This window comes from Miniopterus natalensis, chromosome 2 (assembly GCF_054644295.1).
Source record: "Miniopterus natalensis isolate mMinNat1 chromosome 2, mMinNat1.hap1, whole genome shotgun sequence".
Taxonomy (NCBI): domain Eukaryota; kingdom Metazoa; phylum Chordata; class Mammalia; order Chiroptera; family Miniopteridae; genus Miniopterus; species Miniopterus natalensis.
The window spans coordinates 87728476-87734475 of NC_142082.1; positions in this window are offsets into that span (position 1 = coordinate 87728476).

A 6000-nucleotide genomic window follows, 5' to 3' on the forward strand; every position below is an offset into this window, starting at 1 on the left:
CTTATAGAAAATGGCATATTTGCATATAACCTGTATTTTCACATAGGCCACACCAGGGTCTGCCTGCACATCACTTCATTTATGTGAATTCAGCATAATACTTGGCACATGGAAAATTCAAATTTTGCTCTTTGGAGATTTCTGGTTTTTGTTTTTTTCAAATATTTTTGATCCATGATTGGTTGGATCTGTGGATGTGCAATCTGTGGACACAGAGGGCCAACTGGACCAGATACAGAGATCCAAATCCATAACTATTATGTTCTTTGCTGCCAGTGATTTGCACACACCTTCCCACACCACCCAACACACACCCCAACTGATTGCAAAGAACTGGGCCTTGACTTCCTTATTATTTTTTTTTGTGTGTGTGCCCTTGCAATACTTGACTTAAAAATAGAAACATAACTGTTACCTATGCATTTCCCATCAGCTTAAGAAAGAGTAATAGCCTTTGGTGTGTCTCTCCTTTTACCCCATTATTTTTCTTCCCTGTATTTGGTGTTGATCATGCATGGTTTTTATACTTCATAAGAATGTGCTTATAAACAATAATGCTTACTAATAAAATTTAATGGTTATTGACTATCATATCCTTCAGTTGATATGTGTTTTAGGCAGCATTGTATTTTGAGATTATCTGTGTTGGATAAGTAGAATTTGAATTATTTATACGATTGTATAGTTTTATGTGAATGTACCATGATTTATCTGTTTTCTTGATTTTTCCATTCCTTTCTTCATGCCCCATCCCTACCCACTACTTGCCAGACAGTAAAGGGGATCACTCTGGACATGGCTGTGGGTGTGAAAGTGCCACATCTGTCTGCCTCTGGGGGCTCTTTTCCCTATGGTATCAGACAGATTCAGGCCTTTCTGGGGAATTCACAGAAGGCCATGAACCTAGGGGCCCTTGTTGAAGTGGGCCATGAGAAAGGACTATGGGAACAGCATTTGCCTACTAATTATGAAGAGCCCAGGAAAGAAGTTGAATATATCCAAACTATTGTATTGTTTCTGTTGTACCAGTAAGCTTTCACCACCAGGAGTTAAAACATCTAGACCTGATTTGCTCACTAGAACCTTGAAATTGAAGTGCATACTATTTGGCTGAAAGTGCCTTTGTTTATGCTGCTGTCAGTCTTTCTGTTCCATGTGTCCAGATTGGGGGGATGGGATACACTCCTCAGGATCATGGCTCCCGAGCAAAGCCCAGCATGCAAAACTCTAGGTCCCCCATTATGGTTTTTTACTTCAAGGAGGACGTCTCGTTAATCTCATGGGGTATATATGAACTTATTTTAGGCAACAAATTATTTCTAATTTATCTTTTGTTAGTGGTTGCTGGACTTGATGGTATTCTTTAAATGGAATGGCCAGTGTTCAATTAGTCAGATTAGTGAGGGAGGCACGAGTGGAAATGCACAAGGGAAAGGGCATATAGGAAGGAGATCATGGGTAACTGAGATCAATCACAATGAGTCAAAGCAGGGTCTGTGGATGGACTGTGTTATGAAGTTTTCTGAGGCAAGTAAGTTGACTGATTGAGCCTATAGTCCTCTTCATCTTTCAGGGTATGTGTTTACCTGAACTGCATGAGCTCTCTCCTCTTCAGTTGTTTCCTCCCCTTCATTCTGACTGGCTTTCCTGCTGAGCAGCTCAGTGTGTTCACTTACATCCATCAAGATTTTTTTTTTGCATCAATTTATTTGTTACTTATAAACTTGATTGACTAGATAACTGGTGGAATGTTGTCTGCTTATTAAGTAGTTTCAGCCACCCACTGAAAATACATAAGTATTCTCAACTGATTCATAATCATACTAAATTTTTATCCTAAATGTCCTCTGGCCTCCCCCATGTTTGAACTTCACATTGGCGCTCTTTTCCTGCATCAACAAGTTACCTATAGGAGTAGCAGGGACTTGTGTTCACTGCTGACACCCCCATCTTTATGCTCAGTGTATGGGCTGTCATATTCAAAGACAAAACCATTTTTTTCTCCCTGGCTGGTAAGCAAAGGGACAAAGAGGATACCAAAAGCCACAACCCCAGCAGGGAATCAGCTGTTGGGCTGCAGTTGCTTATCTATCACCTATCATCTATTTATCCTCTATATCTATCATCTATCATCATCATCTATCTATATCTATATCTATATATATAATATCTCCTTGCCTCTGTGCCAAATGGAATTCCTTTTAATTGCATAAACAGTTGCTAGGTACAAGACTAAGTAGACAGCTGAGCTTGACTCTTTGTCAAGCTCAGATTCAGCTCACGGAGGCAGGGGGTCAGGACATGTTATGACATTCATATTCCAGAGTGGAAGCCTGGATTCTGCCACTACCAGCTACAGGAGCTGTACTTATGTACTCATACCCCCTTCTTCCTACTAGTGGCTGATGCTGGATTTACAGACTCAAGAATAAAAGGAAAGTATTATCCGGTGCCTGCTCTGCTGCCTCAGCCTCAAACTGAACTGGAGATGAGAGGTCTGGTAGACTTCTGGATCAGGTGCTAAGGGGAATGAGTGGAATTGACTTGGGCTCATCTAAGTTCAACCCTACTGAAAATTATTTTCTCTCAGTCTTCAGAGTACTGTTTCAAACATGAGTCATCACACATGTGCTTTCTGAAATTTTGGTGCCTCAGCTTATCTTTTACGGGAATTGAAACTGAGAAGCCAGTACTGCCTTTCTCTTTTTGCCCAGGAATTTGTCCTTAATAAAGACCATTAGGAAACCAGGTCCAAATTTCAAGTTGGCTATTAATGGAGTGAACTCCTTGCATTCAAGTAAGCTGGTTGCTTTAACCACCCCTAAATCTCTGTAGCTGTTCACATTAAGATTTATGTCTCATGCCGCTCTCCAATGTGTGTTAGAAAAAGGGAGCTTTTGTTTCTGTATGACCATCCTTCCCTAGGAGTCCCCCACTGAATTCTTCTTTTCAGCAGGTGAGGAAAGAGAAAGTACATGGACAAAGCACAACCATTTTTACTGCAAGGGGCTGGGAAATGTAATTTAGCTATAAGCTCTGGGAGGAGAGAGGAATTCTGTATGGATAAACAGACTTTGTGGCATCTCAGTGTCCCAAACTTCAATCTCACTATGAATTATGGGTTTGTCAATTTTGAGTCATTTACACATTTTTTACTATTTCTGTCATATCTAAGTAGCTTCTTTAAATGGCTGGCATTTTAAACCCAGCCTCTTTTGAACAGTAATATTCCTGAAATAATGGACATGATATGCTAGTTACATATTTTTTAAAACACATTAAATATATATAACTACTGAATGTGAGTCACTTAAAACTCTGTACTCTATCAGGTATGTATGTTACTCTTTGGGAAACACTACATTCCAATTCTGTAGAAAATTTGTAATGTTTCAAAAAGTAAATGCTGACAGGAATTCACTTATGTGTCCTAAACTTGAGGGTGCTTGACAGGAAGTTTGAATGTTGGTCATGAACTACTACGTTCTCTATTGAGAAGGTACTATATTAGAATGATTAAGGACCACAGAAAGTGGTGATATGGATTTAGGCCTTAAAATAATGGGATAGTGTCTCATTTCTGCCTTATTTCTCCTCTCTTTCCCCCCTCTCAAGCACTAAAAGCAAGAGCCAGGGAAGGGGGAAGGTTGGCATATCTGTTTGGAATGGATAATTTGATGTGGCAGTTCTGACATTTAGGGCAAGAGACGGGCTGGAAAAGGTGCCTAAAGTTGATACATTAAATAGAATTTCTCACAGAAATAAATATAATAGGGGTTATTTTTCCTGATGTCTGAATCCATCTATGTTCTCATGCCACTGCTTGTCACTGCTTTAGCTTAGTCCCTGTCATTTCTCATACATCAATCACTATAGCAACCTCCTAATGGCACTTTCTTTCTTTTCCTTGTTTCCAAAGTTTTCTGAAATAAAATTGGTGATATCACATTCCTGCATCTAATTCTTCAATATCTCATAACCACTGGGAGAAAATAGGGGGCATGCAGGCCCTTCATTGGCCAGACCCTGCCCACCCCTAACTGACAACTCCTGCTTTAGTTACCCTGCCAAGTTACCCATAGTTCCCTGAATGGCCTTGCCCCTACCCTTATTCCCTCTCACATACAGCTCTCTCTTTGAAAAACATTTCCCACTTCCCTATACCACTGGGCTACCTCTGAGGTGATTCTTCAGAGCTGATTTTGGCTTTATATCTCCCATGAGCCTCATAAGTGTCACTCACTACAACTGGCTGCTGCTTGTCTGTCCCTCCTTCCAGAGTACATATTTTATCCCTGTATTGTGACATCTGGCTTTATGCTAGAGATTCAATAATCATTGGCCCGTGTTTAGTCGATTATAAGGTGATATCACTGGGAAGTATAAAGCTTTACAGAGCATATTTGGATAAAGTGAAGTTAAAAAGAAAACTCTATTGAAGGTAAGAGCATGTGATATCAACGTATTGTACAAAATTCATTCACTTCATAATTCATACATTTGTAGTAACAAACTAGAGATAAAGGAAAACTTTCATTAGAATTTTGAAACAAAAGGCAATTCTTAGATGAGAATTGGGAATACAATGGCCTTTCAAGAGACAGATTCAGGGTTTTGCTGTCCTTTTGGCCTTTACCTTTCTCCATCTACCTTAAAGGGAAGATTTTTGTCTTCAAAAGAGAAGAGCCCTGGCTGGATATCTCAGTTGGCTGGAGCATCATCTTGTACACCAAAAGGTTTCAGGTTCGATTCCCCATCAGGGCACATACCAAGGTTGCAGGTTTGATCCCCAGTTGGGGCACGTATGGGATGCAATTGATGGATGTTTCTCTCTCTCAAATCAATAAAAACATATCCTTGTGTGAGGATAAAGAAAGAAGTCCTGAACTGTCATTTAATGAGCAACAACAGCTTTATTTTGCATGTGATGTAATAATGTATCATAAACAATTCTTGCTTTCCAAATGCATAAATAAAAGCCTTTTTAACTGAATGATTTATTCTTTAGTTGTTAAAAAAAATCATCTAATGATGACATAAGGGCCCGAATCTTTGGCTTTGTGGCAGAATGGTAGGGGGGCACCTTCATCAAGGTCCACCAGAAACAGAATGACTAATGCAAAGTTATTTGTGCTTATGGAGCAGTTAAGTAGCAGAGGCCAGAGCAACCAGAATAAGCTCAGCCTAGGGGACAAGAGTGGTAAGGACAGTGATTTGGGGGTGGGGTGTGGGGTGGGCAGGAAACAGGTACAGAGACAGGGACTCCTAATTTGTAGGAAAGACTCTTCTAGAGCTCATTCAGCATAGAAGAGATTTATTTCTTCCCTAAATTCAAGGAGATGAAAAGAGGTCTTTCACCATAACAGTATTAGAGCTAAGCTTTTAGGTTTCTGAAAGGAGCTTTGCAGAATTCACATCTTCTTATGGATCACATATTGTATGGTTTGTTACGCTGGTCAGTTTAGGCTAAACTATGCTGCAGTGACAAGGCCCAAATTCCAGTGGCTTAAAATGAGTTGGCTAGCTTGCCTGTGTACTTTCTTTAAACAATGACTCTGGGCACCAGGCTACTTACATCTTTCAACTCTGTCAACTTAGAAATCTATGTTTTCAGATATATTAATGGATATGAGAACATGGCGAAAGAACACTGGAACTTAACTTCTTCAGGCTGGAACTGCACATATTTCTGCTTACATAGGGGCTGGGAAAAGTAGCTTAACTTTATGGCCAGGGAAAAAAAGTGGTTAGATGAACACATACCATATGCTGCAACTGTTAACACCTCTCTGTAGATTCTCTGTTGAATTTGAGAGTTAGAAATTAAATTAGGAATAGAAATAGCCAGAGAAGCAAAATTGTGTTTTCTAAACTGCAATTAAGGCAAAAAGGGTTATTCTTCAAGCACTGAACTTTGAACCATTGCAGACAGGGAAGGCAGGCAAGAAAGTTAAAAGAATCAAAACAAGAAAGTAGTCACTACTCCAGTACAGTGTTTCC